Below are 16,538 nucleotides of genomic sequence, written 5' to 3' on the forward strand. Positions count from 1 at the left end.
TTTTTCCCAAAGCAAGTGAGATGATTAAGATTGTTATCTTACAGGAGATTAAAACAAATGTACTAGTCCTGTATGTCTTAGTAGATGAGCAATATGGTGCAGCCCTCACCTGCGGAGCTGGGATCAATCTGCATCCCATCTCTAGCTCCATGCAATGACTTGTGTTGTAACCTTGGGCACGTTCATCTAATCTCTCTGGGCATCAGTTTGCTTAATCATAAAATGCATGGGATGAACTGGATCATCTCAAAGATACTTTCTGTCTACGGTGACCTGCTTCTTAGTTCCTATTAACTAAGTGATACTCCTGCTCCAGCAAGCATATGTAAAATCTTAGCCTCGAGAGACATAATTGTTTGCTTGGTTTTTTTTTAATTGAAGTATAATCAGTTATAATGTGTCAATTTCTGGTGTGCAGCACAATGTCCCGGTCATGCATATACATACATATATTCATTTTCATATTTTTTCATTAAAGGTTATTACAAGGTATAGAATATAGTTCCCTGTGCTAAATAGAAGAAAAATAGTTGTTTTTAAAATGAATAATAAGAATAAATAGGCTTGTTCATTCAATGGGCATTGTTGTGGTTCCGTTAAAAAGGCACAAGAAATCAAATTCCAGCCAACTTTTAGTTCATAGATGCTATATAATTGCCGTCATCTAAGAATAACTTTTACCAGATTAAAATGTTCTAATTAATGTCTTCATATATTTTTTTGCCTGTCAAATATTTTATTAACTCATTTTTTTTCCCTGTCAAACTCAGTGAAGAAACGATTTCATATTCTCTAGGCAAATATTTTTGAGGCAATAGGAAAACATCTCAGAGGAGTTTAAAGCAGCAAAAGAAGAGAAAGAGAGAGACTGAGAGACAGAAGAAGACAGAGCAAAATAAGCCATAACATGGAGAATGTCTTCTCCTGGACATACTGGAGAGCCTGCTTAAATCAGGGAGGGAAAAAAAAACACACACACACACAAAAAAAAAAACAAGCCCATGAATAAGCCAATAGCTTCAGCTACTAAGGTTTTTTTCATTTTCATTGCTGAGTTAAAGTGTTATGAGATGTATTCAGACTACAGCTGTCTTTCTTTTTCTCAAGAGGATCTTGTTTTCTTCCTGAGGAAACATATGCCATGTGCAGACCATCTGAGATGAAGTCTTCTTATTCCTACTCCAATCTCCTTTTCTTTTCTAGCTCCTTTCCTGTTCTTTGCAGCCCACAAGGAAAAGGCAGGCCGAGTGGGAGGCAAGGGAAGCACGTTCATTGCAATAGGGCCCCTTGAGTCATTGCCCCGTGGATCAGCTCCTCTGAGCAGGAAGGAGTGAGTCAGCTCACATGTTGCTCTTCAGGGTCCCTAAAGTCTGAAGGACAAATGGCAGGTCACCGAGTCTGGTGTCTCCCCAACTTGGAGCTATTTGATTGCCACAGCCCAACTCTTTTCATAGATGGGTATCAATTGGGCTATTATTTAGTAAATATTTTTCTTTAAATTTTTTTTTGGAACATTAGGAAATCCTTTATGTTCTGATAGGAAACAGTCTCCAAGAAACACATTGATAGTATATACACACACAACATAAAACAGTATAAGAATATATGTTTGTATTCACTTGTATATGCACAGAAAACATCTCCCTACTTATATATATAAGAAACATGTATTTTTAGTCTTTTGAGGAATCTCCATACTGTTTTCCACAGTGGCTGCACCAACCTGCATTCCCACCAGCAGTGTAGGAGGGTTCCCTTTTCTCCACACCCTCTCCAGCATTTATCATTTGTGGACTTTTGAATGATGGCCATTCTGACTGGTGTGAGGTGATACCTCTTTGTAGTTTTGATTTGCATTTCTCTGATAATTAGTGATATTGACAAGCAATTCTCCAATTAAGGCATACAAATGGCCAATAGGCACGTGAAAAAATGCTCTATAAATGGCTCATGTTTATTGAAATAATTTTAAATGGTATTTTACTAACCAGTTTAACAAAAACAGAAGTTAAACATAAAAATACATACAGTGAAATCAATAGAGTATTCTTGAATTCCCACTAAATGTTGTTGCCTGCTAAAACTGCAGTCTGATCTCTGCCCTCTCTGCTAACAAAGAAGATTAGTAAGATTATAAAGTCTTATTAATTTGGAACTGAGACACCTTTCCTTGACATAATCCAAAGGAATGGAAGATAATTGAGAAGAAAGGATTTTCTGACTTTATGATTCAAGTTTATTTAATGCCCTGTCTATAAATCATGAATAATATTTCCATACAAAGCAGGACTAAAAACAGAAAAACAGGGTATCTTTTGCTGATATCAAACAAAGTGAAAAGAAAAGTCCATTTATTCTGCAAAGACTCATAAATTTTAGGTTATACATTTGAAAGCAATCTAGTCTTCCACTTCACACAGCAATTCCTCTTGCTTCTGCATGAAAAATCTTGAGGACATTTTTAAAAATAAAAGCAAAAGCAAAAATCTTTGTCAATAAAAATATTATGATTTGTTCTTTGAGAGAAAGCGATCACATGAACAATAGAGAACGAAGCAGTCCTCTGTCTGAGTGTCAGACAACATAGTAAGAGTCATCCTTTGCCCTTCTTTTAATCACCATAAATCGAGCAGCTTCTGTGGGGTAGACAAAGGGTTAAGTGCTTTACAGACATTACCTCATTTAACCTTCCTGCCAATCCAACGAGGTAGGTCCATTGTTATTCCCATTTTTGAATGAGGAAACTGAGGTTCAAAGAGGAAAATAAGCAAGACCAAGATAGCCCAACTGCCACTAGAGGAGTAGGGTTCAAATCCAGCCGATTTGAACTACTTCTCTACAGTAGTTATTGGATGAAGAATAGAAGAGTCTAAAAGAATAAGCCAGGAGAATTTAAGTACAAGATTGTCATCTTTTTTTTTCGGTCCTACCTATAATAGTTTCTCCTATATAGCATGGTGGCATATGTCATATCCCCAACATTTAGTTTAATTCCTGGCAACAGTAAGAATTGTCAGAACTCCCCTGGAGTCCAAACTCCTTGGGAGAATCTCTTGTCGGTGTGGTCCAATGCAGTGTCCAGTTTGGGAGGGTTATCAGAAGACTGTGTAAAAATCCTTCCATCTGCCCACCTGGAGCACAGGCTATGAAATTAGCCCAGGTGCTCTGGTTCAAAAAAGAAACAGTGACCTCTATACTGACCATTCTCCAGCCCGTGTGGAGGGACCAGCAAAAGAGTATTGCTCTTAGGTATTGCCCTGGGGACAAAGGGTAAAGAGTTTTCTTTTCCAAAACCTCACGCTTGCACTGAAGTGTGACTCAAAATTGAAAGGCAAATTCAAATAAAACTCATGGACTAGGATATGATGAAGGAAATGTTATTGAAAGATCTGCCTGAACAGCTAAGAAGAAAAGTCAAATTGCTACACAGGTAACCTCTGCAACAGGATGTTATGTGATGCTAACTCCCTGTCCGGGGTGGACCGCTTAAGAGCTGGGATGCTCAGAAGCTCCAAGAGATGTTGTGTGGAGTTTGAGCAAAACCAGAGGGGGCCCTGCTGCAAACTGAATTACTCCTGAAGTTGTTCCAAACCTCAACTACTCCTCTTTTTACTCTCACCACCTTCTCTCCTTGAATCTGGTCCAATCCTTGGGTTCACATCATTTAGAAATCCATGTGTATAATAGCCATTAAAAGTAATATTAAGATGGAATGTCAACAAATATTAATTCTATGTCAGGCAGCATAATCCACTTCCTAGGCTAATTTCTAACTGGAAAAAAATTCATTGCTTTTAGAAATTAAAGTGCAAACAAATTACACTTTTTGCACATTTGAAGCATATACCTGTTGTAACAAAGGAGCAAAGAATATACAAAAGGGAAAAGAGGGTCTCTTCAGTAATGGTGTTGGGAAAACTGGACAGCCACATGCAAAGGGATGTAATCAGACCCCTCTCTTAGTCCATACACAAAAATTAGCTCAAAATGCATTAAAGAGTTGAACCTAAGACCTGAAACCATAAAATTCCTGGAAGAAAATACAGGCAGTAAATTTCTGCACCATTGGTCTTACAGTGACTCTTTGGATTTGACAACAAAAGCAAAGGCAATAGAAACCAAAACAAGTAAATGGGACCACATCAAACTAAAAAGCTTCTGCACAGCAAATGAAACTAACAAAAAATGAAAAGGCAACCTACTGACGGGAGAAAATATTTGCAAATCATATATCTGATAAGGGACTAATAATCAAAATATTTAAGAACTTATGTAACTCAATAGCAAACCAGCAAACAATTCAATTTAAAAAATGAACAGGGAAGCCAAATAGACATTTTTCCAAAGACAGACAGATGGCCAACATGCACATGAAAAGGTGCTCGACATTATTAGTCATCAGGGAAATGAAAATCAAAATGAGATATCCATCACACCTTTCAGGATGGCTGTTATCAAAAGGTCAACAAGTAACAAGTATTGAAGAGGATGTGGAGAAAGAGGAACCCTGGTGCACTGTTGTTGGGGATGTAAGTTGGGGTAGCCACTATAAGAAACAGTAGGGAGTTTCCTCAAAAAATTAAATTTAGAACTACCATACAATCCAACAATTCCACTTCTGGGTACCTCTCTGAAGAAAAAGAAAAAAAAAAACTACTTCAAAAAATGTTTGTACCCCTGTGTTCATCACAGCATTATTTATAATAGCCAAGATATGGAAGCAACCTGTGCCCATTGATAGATGGATACATAACAAAATAGTGGTATAAATACACAGTGGAATATTACTCAGCAATAAAAAAGAATAACATCTTGCCATCTGCAACAACATGGATGGATCTAGAGGGCAATATGCTAAGTGAAGTAAGCCAGAGAAAGATAAATACCATGTGATCTCCCTTATATATGGAATCTTAACAACAAAACAAAACAAGAATCAAAAAACCAAGCTCCTGCAGAGAAGGATATGGCTCAAGTGGTAGACCACATGCTTAGCACACACAAGGTCCTGGGTTCAATCCACTGTATCTCCTCTAAAAATAAATAAATAAGTAAACCCAATTGCCTCCCTCCAAAATAAAACAAATAAAGAAAGAAAGAATGTTTTAAATGGTAATCATTAAAAAAATAAAAATTAAAAAAACAAAAACAAAAACCCAAGCTTGTAGATATGTAAAACAGATTGGTGGCTGTCAGAGATAGTGGTGGGGGTGGGGTGGGAGTGGATGAACTGGCTGAAGGCAAGGTCAAAAGGTACAAACTTCTAGTTATAAAAGAAATAAATACTAGGGGTGTAATGTTCAGCATGGTGACTATAGTCAGTAATGCTGTATTGCATTTTTGAAAGTTACTTTGAGAGTAGATCTTTGAGAGTAGATTGTAAAAGTTCTACTTAAAGGATCTACTTTGAGAGTAGATCATAAAAGTTCTCAAGAAAAATAAATTCTGTAACTATATGTGATGTGGATGTTAGCTAGACTTATGCTGGTGATCATGTCACAATATATACAAATATCAAATCATGTTGTAACCTGAAATTAATATCTATAATGTAACATGAATATTATATATTGATATAATAATATATTATATAATAAAATGTAATACTACTGATACATAATAATATATTATAATATAATAATTTTTTTAAAAGAATATGTCTGTGTCTTTTTTAAGTGGCTTACATGAAACCACTGAAGCCACAGTGAATCCTCGGGACTAATAATAGGCAAGTGGGACTAATAGGCAAGTGGAAATCAAGAGATTTCAACAGAGTGGGGGTAAAAACAAAACAAAAGAACACTCCTCAGTGAGACCTAGTGACTAATGCCAGTGCAATTGCTAATTTCTAAAGTTTGTGAGAAAGCAGCCATGTCCAATACGCTATTCTCCAGAAGCTAAGAATGAAAAGTTGGATTTACACCCAAAATGTAAATACATACATGGAGTCAAAACTAACATTTTGCAGAGCATCATTTCCCAAATGAATTTAAATTCAGCCCTAGATTTGGAGTCAGCGGCCTGGAATGACTAGCATCTTGGCAAGGCAGAAGTCACAACTGTTGTCATCCGTCCTCTTTCACTCTGATGTCATGACTATCCGCTAAGATCTTTGGCAACACTGGGTAGAGTGGTTTCCACTATGTTCTGGGAAAAGTCTATGCCTGAAGCAGCTGGCCCAGGATCCAGGAGACTGGCTTGCTTTCTAAATTGGGTCAGTGGGTGAGGCCAGTTTGCAGATAATCTTTTGGGACTCTCAAGTGAAGCGTGAGGAACTTGGCTTGAGACAGACTTGCCTGTAGCCACTGAAGTGATGGAAGCACTTCCCTGGCCACCGAGACCCGTCTGGCTGAGGCTGAGCAGAGCCACAAGTTGAAGTGCTTAATGAATTTTGGATTTTAATTCCCATGAAAGTAGCCCACGGGGCAAGAAGATTTGATTGCGGACTTGGTGCTTTGCACTTTAAATTTTGTGGGTTTAATCTTCGGACTTTAATGCTCCTTGGTAATCTGAAAATGAGATGGGGTCTTGTAGTCAAATGTGGGATACTCATTAGCCTCACTGTGCTGTTGGGTTATGTGGCAGATTTGATGACTCTTCCCAGCTAATATTTGCCTAATTAGTTAAAAAGAATGAGACTACTGGGGGGAGATACTTTCAATTCATGCTATTCTTTTTTTTTTAATTAAAAAAGTTAATGTTATATTTATTTATTTTGTCAGGGGGAGGTAACTGAGTTTCTTTTTTTTTTTAAATGGACGTACCTGAGATTGAACCCAGGACCTCCTGCGTGCGAAGCATGTGCTCTCCCACTGAGCTACACCCTCCCCTGCCCCATGCTGTTCTTTTTTTCACACAAAGGAAGGATCATTTCCATAACACTCTTGGCTTCTCTGATTTATTTTGACTGGTGAGTTTGGGAAGAAAAACTGGACACGTGGAGTCTGACCCTCTCTTGTCTCTCCTCTTTAGGGTACAAGCCGCCCCTCTGAGTCCTGCATTCTGCTTAGCAGTTCTGAACTGTAAGATTTATAGAGTCAATCTTTGCCCCAAGGAGGAAGGTTGCCCAAGTTTTGCATGGCTCGCGCCTTGGGCATGACGATACTAATTAACTACCCTTCTGGATTCTTGAGGCAGGATTATAAGATGAAAGATTTCCCACAACTATTGCTGTTAATGCATTGGAAGAGCCGTGTGAGTGTGTGAAAGGCTATGCTGCCCTGTCACGAAATAGCCATCAATCAGTCTCTGTAGGGAATTGTGCAAGGAAGTCAGATGCGGGGGCTGGTCATGATGAGTTTTGCTTGGCATAAGCTAAAATTGAGATAGAGGTGAGAAATTAGTAACTGAGAGAGAGAGAGATGAAGAAAAAAGCCAATGTAAGATTTAGGAGCATCCTCATAGTTGATCTTGAAAACTAAGGTAGGGTGGAAATAATTTTAAAAGGAAAGATATGAAGAACACCCAGAGTGTGTTACCCATAAGCAATCTGGACAGCTTTGGAAAAGGAGGAGGGAAAAATCATCAGAGAAGCAGTTCTAAAAGCTTTAGGCAGGAGGAAAGTGCAATATTTCAAAGAAAAGTTTTCAGAAGGAGGGATGACTGGTGTGAAATACTGTGAGATTAACAAAGAGAATGGATTGAAGATGTATCATCAGATTCCACAATCATGTGGTAATTTTTTAAAAGAATGTATATATAGAAACGTCAGAGTCATGCTGACTTTTTCTTATTCATGTTGGGAGATGCCAGAGGATATTTGACAATGAAGGAAACACAACCTAAGGGGAGTTTCCTAGGAGTTAATGGAAGTTAGCCACAGTTCATTAACTATTCTTTTTTTTTTTATTTTTTGAATATTTACTTATTTATTTTTTTGTTGTTTTGAGGGGAGGGAAGTTAATTAGATTGACTGATTGACTGATTGATTTATGTGGAGATGCTGGGGATTGAACCCAGGACCTCGAGCATGCTCCGCTTCATCTAAGCAGCTGGGCTCCTTTTCCATATTCATTAGCATCACTTGGCTGCTCTGCTCAGAAGATGGCAACAAGTTTTCCTAGTGTCTCTTTGCTTCTTCAACTTAACATTTCTGCTCCAGCTAACATCGTGCTGCTGACCCTGATTAGTCTTTCTCCTGACCACGAATTACCTACACGATTCCAAATTTTAAAATAGTTCCCCATGCACCATTCTAGACTTCCAGGGTCAATTCTCTGGGGACAGAGCCCAAAAATCTGTGCTTTCTAGGTCATCATCATCTGCAGGGTTGATACCATACACTGGACACTTGAGCTTTTTTATATATGCTTCCCAAGGTCACCAGGTTGCTAAGTGCAGTGGCCAATGCTGAGTCCTCATCTCCTTGACCTTTAAGTTGCGCTTGACACAGTTTACAGTTGACACTTCTCTCTCTCTATCTGAGAGCAATTTCTATACTTTGCTTTATCCCCATTTTGGTTTTCCTACTATCTCACAAATTATTCTTTCTCATTCATTTTTGCTGGTTTCTCCAACTTTCCACACCTCGAAGTTTGGAGGAGATTGTGGACTCACCTATTGTATCTTTTCTCTTTTATACAAAAAACTTATTCCCCAGATGATTTCATCCAGTTGTATTGCTTTAAACACCATCTGTATGCTGACAGCCTTCAAATTTGTATCTCCAACTTAGACTTCTCCCCTCAACTCCAGGCTCCTACATCCAGCCACCCACTTGACATGGCCACTTGGCTGTCGAATAGGCAACCTGAGTCTAACAAGATTAATGCTGATTTTTACCACCCGACCCACACCTTCTTGTGCCTCAGTCTACTTCATCTCATGCTTTACTCAGACTGAAATTTCCAGAGGGGTCTTTGACATTTCTCTTTTCCACATTTAACCCACCAAAACCTCCTTCTGGGTGTACTTTCAAAATGCACCCAGCACATATCTGGAGGGAACTCTAATTTGAAAAGATACATGCACCCCAATGTTCACAGCAGCACTATTTACAATAACTAAGACATGGAAACAACCTAAATGCCCATCAACAGATGACTAGATAAAGAAGATGTGGTGTGTTTATAGAATGGAATACTACTCAGCCATAAAAAAGAATGAAATAATGCCATTTTGCAGCAACATGGATGGACCTGGAGATTGTTGTTCTAAGTGACATAAGCCAGAAAGAAAAAGAAAATACCATATGATATCACTTATATGTGGAATCTAAAAAAAAATTACACTATTTAAAATAAACTTATTTACAAAACAGAAACAGACTCACAGACATAGAAAACAAACTCATGACTATGGGGGTGAGGAGAAGGGGATGAGAAGGGATAAATTGGGAGTTCAAGATTTGCAGATACTAACTGCTATATATAAAATAGATACACAAGTTTCTACTGTATAACACAGGAAATATATTCAATATCTTGCAGTAACCTATAATTTAAAAAGAATATGAAAAGAAATATATGTCTGTATATGTATGACTAAGCTATTATGCTTTATACCAGAAATTGACACAATACTGTACATTGACTATACTTCAATAAAAATATATCTTAAAAAAAACAAAATGCACCCAGAATTTCAATTTTTTGTAATGAGCTGTAATGAAAAAGTCTCTGGAAAAAAAAAAACATGTGTGTGTATATATAACTGAATGGCTTTGCTGTACATCTGAAACTAACCTTGTAAATCGACTACACTTCAATAAAAAATAAAAATTAAAAAAAAAAATGCACCCAGAATCTGATCACTTCTTCCCCATCCCCACTGGATCCCAAGACACCATCATCTCCCATTGGGATTATTTCCATGACCTCTTAAATGTCTCTTGGTTTTCGCCTTGTCTCCAGTCATCACACAACAGCCAAAGAAGTACTGTTCAAACAGAATTCACATCTGTAGAAAAAAGTACGTAAGTAAAACTCAACTAAACTAAAAGCCCTTTAATGACTTTCTATCTCGGAGTGAAAACCTGGTCCTTCTGAGACCAGCGAGTCCCCGCACGACCAGGTTCTCCATCACCCGCGAGGTCCCACCGCCTGCTGTGCCGCCCCGCCTCCACCCGGCCAGCCCTCCGCCTCCAGCTCCCCTCCCACGTGCCAGGCGCAGGTGGGCTCCGGGCTCTTGCTGTTTCCTCTGCCTGGATTCCTGAGTGCTCTTCCCCTGGGTATCCACAGGGCTCACTCCCTCGCTTCCTTGGGTCTTTACACAAAAGTCACCTTCTCAGTGAAGCCTTCCCTAGCCACCTTATCTGCTATTCCAGCTCCCTTCTCCCACCCTTCATTTCTCTACATTGTATCTTATTCTTAGCGGATATTGCTCATCACTATCTAATTGATCTAACATTTGCTTAGGCTGCTCCCTGTCCTCCCCAATTAACCAACTAGAATATAACTAACATATAATAGTCTGGCACATAGTAAGCTCTCAAAAACTATTGGATGAATTAATGTTTCCTTATTTCCCCAGGGCAATACTTCAGCCCAGCACAATACCTGACCCACAGAAGGACATCAATAAATATCTGGGATTTTGGGGGGGTTTTTTTGGTTTAGTTAGGTTTGGGGGGTTGTTTGTTCATTTGGTTTTGTTTTTGTTTTTTTTAATAATTGCATAAAGTAGGTTGTTTTGTATTTTCAACTTTGGCAGGAACCACATTTCATAGCCTCAAGACTCTCTTACCTGGCAATTACGGTCCACTCCAATGAGGGATTTTAGGAGAAGGAAATATGTGTGGCAGATATATCAGTGCAATTTTACATGAATCTCCCCAGATTGTTTCCATGTAATGGTAGATTGGTTATGACATAATTCACACCCCTATATTTTCAAAATTCACAACTTCTAAGAGTATCTGAAATATGAGACAAGCACCCTTATGGCAAAGTTATGTAAAGAAGTACCAGAAACCAAAAATGCTGTGTGATGTCCAAATCAAGTATCAGGAAGGATGTGTGCCTCATCATCTGCGTCAGTTACCATCTTCTGAAAATCCAAGCATCATGCCAAGCCCATGTTTCTGCTTTAGCTCCCATCAGTGAATTCTTGAAGACTCCACTCAGGGACAGGACTATCCAATTCATTTCAACGGTAGTTGCAGCATTATTTCTTATTTTTCCTTCCCATGTCAAGAAAGTCTCTTACTTTGTAGACTTTCTATCTTTTAAAAAAAATTTTCCCCAGAGTTGCTTTTCTTTCCAAAATCATTTTTTATGGTATATTTCTAGGTATCCACACGTTTACATATGAAAAGGAAAAAACAGCACGTTTACATTTTCTTATTTACATGTAATGTGAACTTGAGAGGCAGAGGGGTAATAAAGAAAGAAGGTTAGTAAATATCCCAGTCATATCACAGTCAGTATTAATACAAAAAGCAGCAAGATCAACACATGATTAAGAGGTCTACCTTCTTCCCCCGATGCCTTCAGAACTGTATTTGTGTTGATAAATCTTGTGGGCTGAGAAAAGCTGACTCATTTGCTTCCCATTTGCTTCTGGCCATGAAATCTTGCCAGGATTACTCAGGGAGGCTACCTGCTTTGATCCAAAAGAAAAAAAGACTCTATGAACCTGTGATTACTGACAAATAAGGAGGAAATTGATTTGGTTGACATGTCTAGAGCCATTCACTAACTCTTTAAAGAGAATGTTATGCAATGAGACTTTCAAATTTCTCATAACATTTCTGGGGAATTTCTATTTTAAGGGTCTTCCAGCCCTTCAAAATCTTCCACCTTCCCAATAACGCTATGGGGTGTGCATTCACAACTCTGGTTTTTATAAACTAGGAGTCAGAGCAGCAGAGAAGTGAGGTCATCTGCCCACAAACACACACCATTAGGTGGTGGAGCTGCATTCAAACTGAAGTCCTTCTGACGGCAGGAGGTCCACCTCCCTGATCATTAGCTTTGCCGCCTCCACCACAATTATGAGCTGCCCACACAGGGTTCTGATTTGTCCAGCATTTAAGTAGCTCAGATCTGGGGCTGGATTCTTATATTTCTAATCCTGCATTTCTGAAGCTGTGAGTCCATAAAATAAAATTGGCGATGATGGTGTTAAACAGTGTCATAGAGTCCACTTCATGAATATATGTATGCTTCTATATGACTGAAGCATTGTGCTGTACACCAGAAATTGACACAACATTATAAATTGACTATATTTCAAATAAAAATATATTTTAAAAATTCTTATCCACATTATGAATCACCAAAAGAATCAGCTTCCCAAACTTATTTACCCAAACTTATTTGTCACAAAACTCTTTTTAAGTGTGAGAGAGAGAGTGTGTGTGTGTGTGTGTGGTAGAGAAAGGGAAAGAGTGATTGAGAAGGGTGGAAAATACTTGTTACAATCACAAGAGACATTGATGTTCCACTAAATTTTAAAAATATGGAACACAGAGATCAAGGGTCACATTTATATTCGAGACAAACTTTCTGTGGTTTGGGACTTTTTTTACTTGACTTTTTCAACCTTATATATTTTTCACCTGCAAACAGTTTGACCAATTTTAAATGAAATGCCAAGAAAAGTGAATGTTATTATTAGGAAGAAGTTCTGCCATTTTGCAATTAAATTCTTTCTATACTTTGACTTTCTTTTTTGTCCAGGGTGGTGGCAGTGGGGTGGGGGGCGGAGAGAAGGAAAAGATGAGTGAAGTAAGAAAAAAAATAAATAAATGAAAATAGGCTCAAGTGTGAGATGTAGAAATTCAAGAAACTATACCCAAAGGAAAGTCATGGAGTTCTCGGAAGTCGATTTCTTACCTCTTGGGGTAACAAGATGGAAAAATTTAAACACAATTTTCTTGTTTTATTTATGATGGTCTATCTTGCATGTGATCATTTTTTACCTTAAATGTGATCATTTTTACTTGTTAAAAACATCGTGACTCCAGTGACATCAAAGTTTCTAAAGAAAATAATAAGTTCAGTCTGAACCACTTCCTGTGGGAAGCCTGGCAGGAAAAGCAGCCTTTGAGCAACCCCGCATCTGGCTTTGCAGACAGAAGATACAGATAGAGAAGACACAGACATCAGACATTTATCTCTCCTGCTAACAATGCTCAGGCGCTTCCAATGAGAAAATTCAACTCCATAAGTTACAAGCACCAAAGGAGACTTTCAGTGCCACTCATGGAAGGAATCTTAGAGACATTCACACATTTGAATTGAATGAGTTTCAAAAACAAAGTCAAGGTTATAATGAGTCTTAACCTGTAACAAGCGGCGTGTAAGGAAGCTAAAGGAAGCTTTTCACATAGAGAGAGGTGTCAGGAAGACAGATATTCCATAAAGAAATTTCAAAATTCAGAGTAAGTATAGGGCAGGGCTTTATGCGTATTTGTATTATGATAAAATACACAGTTATCGCATCTGGAGCGAGGCGCTGCCCACTTGCTGCGGAATTTTACTGACAAATCAAATATGCTTAAGATAGGGTATACAGGAATCAAGCCCTCTTTGTTTTACTGCTGCTCCTGTTGGCAATCTTGTGTTCACACTGAATTAAAATTTGCATGTCAGTGCCAACTTTACAGGTTTGTCTGTAGTATTATCAAGGGGCAAAGTCTGAAAATGTCTACTTAATGCTTTTTTAAAATTGGAGTTTGGAAGGGCAAAGGTCTACAGTGAAAGATCCCAGGAAAGACGAAGCCAGATCATGAGCTGAAGCGGTCAGTGGTATGGAAGCCGAGATGTAGCTGGCCAAAACCCCGGTGTTTACTGCTAGTCTTCTTCTAGAGGGAGAGATTTTAGGGTGTTCAAGATGAAACCTTTAGAAAAACTGAAAGTCATCACAAGATGGTGTGTCTATGTCCTTTCAGGCATGTTTGGAAATGTTTTGCACTCTCCCTTCAAGTGCTGCAGGGAGCCATTTCCCTGTTCAGTGCTGTTGGGTTACCAGCCCGCACATAGCCTACCCTCTGAGCCAGCACGATGAGCTACGGTTCAACTGAGCTGGCAAGTTCTCACAGTCCTCTGAGCCAACTTTGTTCAAGGCTCAGTCCATCCCAAAAGAATCAACTTAACAGAGTTCTGCTCCATTCACTATGTTTCTGTGCATGGATTCTCTCCTAACAGAAAAAGCATGCAGCTGTCCAGTTTTCCCAACACCACTTGCTGAAGAGACTGTCTTTCCTCCATTGTAGTTCTTGCCTCCTTTGTCGAAGATTAATCGACCATAGGTCTGTGGATTTATTTCTGGGCTCTCTATTCTGTTTCATTGATCCATATGTCTGTTTTTATTCCAATACCTTTTTTGATTACTGTAGCTCCATAGTATTGTCTGAAGTCTGGGAGGGTTATTCCTCCAGCTTCGTTCTTTTTCTTCAATACTGCTTTGGCAATTTTGGGTCTTTTGTGATTCCACATAAATCTTAGTATTGTTTGTTCTAGTTCTGTCAAAAGTGTCCTGGGTAATTTGATGGAGATCACATTAAATCCGTAGATTGCCTTGGGCAGTATGGCCACTTTAACAACATTGATTCTTCCAATCCAGGAGCATGGAATATCTTTCTACTTCTTTAAGTCACCTTTAATTTCCTTAATCAATGTTTTGTAGTTCTCCATGTATAAGTCTTTCACCTCCTTGGTCAGATTTATTCCTAAATATTTTATTGTTTTGGATGCAACTTTAAAAGGGATTGTTTCTTTACTTTCTTTTCCTATTGATTCATTGTTAGTGTAAAGAAATGCAACTGATTTTTGTATGTTAATCTTGTATCCTACTACCTTGCTGAATTCTTTTTACTAGCTTTAGTAGTATTTTTGTGGGTTTTCTATACATATAGTATCATGTCATCTCATATAATGACAATTTTACCTCTTCTCTTCCAATTTGAATCCCTTTTACTTCTTTTTCTTGCCTAATTGCTGTGGCTAGGACTTTCAAGATTATGTTGAATAGAAGTGGTGAGAGTGGGCATCCTTAAGTGGTGTTGGGAAAACTGGATTGCAGCTTGTAAATCAATGAAGTTAGAACACTTCTTCACTCCATACACAAAAATAAACTCAAAATGGCTCAAAGACTTAAATATAAGATAAGACATGATAAATCTCCTAGAAGAAAACATAGGCAAAACATTCTCTGACATAAATCTTAGCAATGGTCTACTAGGGCAGTCTGCCTAGGCAATAGAAATAAGAGCAAAAATAAACAAATGGGACCTAATTAAACTTATAAGCTTTTGCATAGCAAAGGAAACCATAAGCAAAACAAAACAACAACCTATGGAATGGGAGAAAATATTTGCAAATGATGCGCCTGACAAAGGATTAATTTCCAGAATATATAAATAGCTCATACAACTTAATAACAAAAAACAAACAACCCAATCCAAAAATGGGCAGAGGACCTAAACAAGCAATTCTCCATTGAAGACATTCAAATAGCCAATAGGCACATGAAAAAATGCTCAATATCACTAAGTATCAGAGAAATGCAAATCAAAACTACAATGAGGTACCACGTCACACCAGTCAGAATGGCCATCATTCAAAATCTATGAATGACAAATGCTGGAGAGGCTGTGGAGAAAAGGGAATCTTCTTACACTGCTGGTGGGAATGTAGTTTGGTGCAGCCATTATGGAAAACAGTATGGAGACTCCTAAAAAAGCTAAAAATAGACTTACCATATGATCCAGCAATCCCACTTCTGGGTATATATCTCCAGGGAACTCTAATTCAGAAAGATACCTATACCCCAGTGTTCATAGCAGCACTATATACAATAGCCAAGACATGGAAGCAACCTAAATGTCCATCGACAAATGCCTGGATAAAGAAGTTGTGGTATATTTATATAATGGGATACTACTCAGCCATAAAAAAGAATAAAATAATGCCATTTGCAGCAACATGAATGGACCTAGAGTTGTCATTCTAAGCCAGAAAGAGAAAGAAAAATACTGTATGGTATCACTCATAAGTGGAACCTAAAAAAAAAAGGACACTATGAACTCATCTACAAGACAGACACAGACTCACAGACATAATAAACAATCTTACGGTTACTGAGGAAAGGGGGTGGGAAGGGATAAATTTAGAAGTTTGAGATTTACAACTGTTGGCCACTATATATAAAAATAGATTTTTAAAAAAGTTTCCTCTGTATCACTCAGGGAACCATCTTCAAAATCTTGTGATAACTTTTAATGAAAAAAAATATGAAAACAAATATATGCATGTATATGCATGACTGGGACATTGTGCTGTACACCGGAAATTGACACAATGCAATTGACTGTACTTCAATAAAGATTAATTAATTAATTAATTAAAAGCACAGAGTTTGAAGTCAGAACAGAGTTTGAACTCTTTCTCTGCCATCTATAAGATGTATGATATTGAGGGTATTAAATATATTCCCTGGCCCTTAATTTTTATTCTATAAAGAGGGGGTAATAATATTATAAACTGAAAACATTTCAAGGAGGAATAATAGAAAAAACATGTAAAGTGCACCTAGTAGAATACTTAATTCATAACAGGTATTCCCTAAATGTTTGTTCAGCTTTGAGAGCTTTA

The sequence above is a fragment of the Camelus bactrianus genome, chromosome 29 (genome assembly GCF_048773025.1).
Source record: "Camelus bactrianus isolate YW-2024 breed Bactrian camel chromosome 29, ASM4877302v1, whole genome shotgun sequence".
Classification (NCBI taxonomy): domain Eukaryota; kingdom Metazoa; phylum Chordata; class Mammalia; order Artiodactyla; family Camelidae; genus Camelus; species Camelus bactrianus.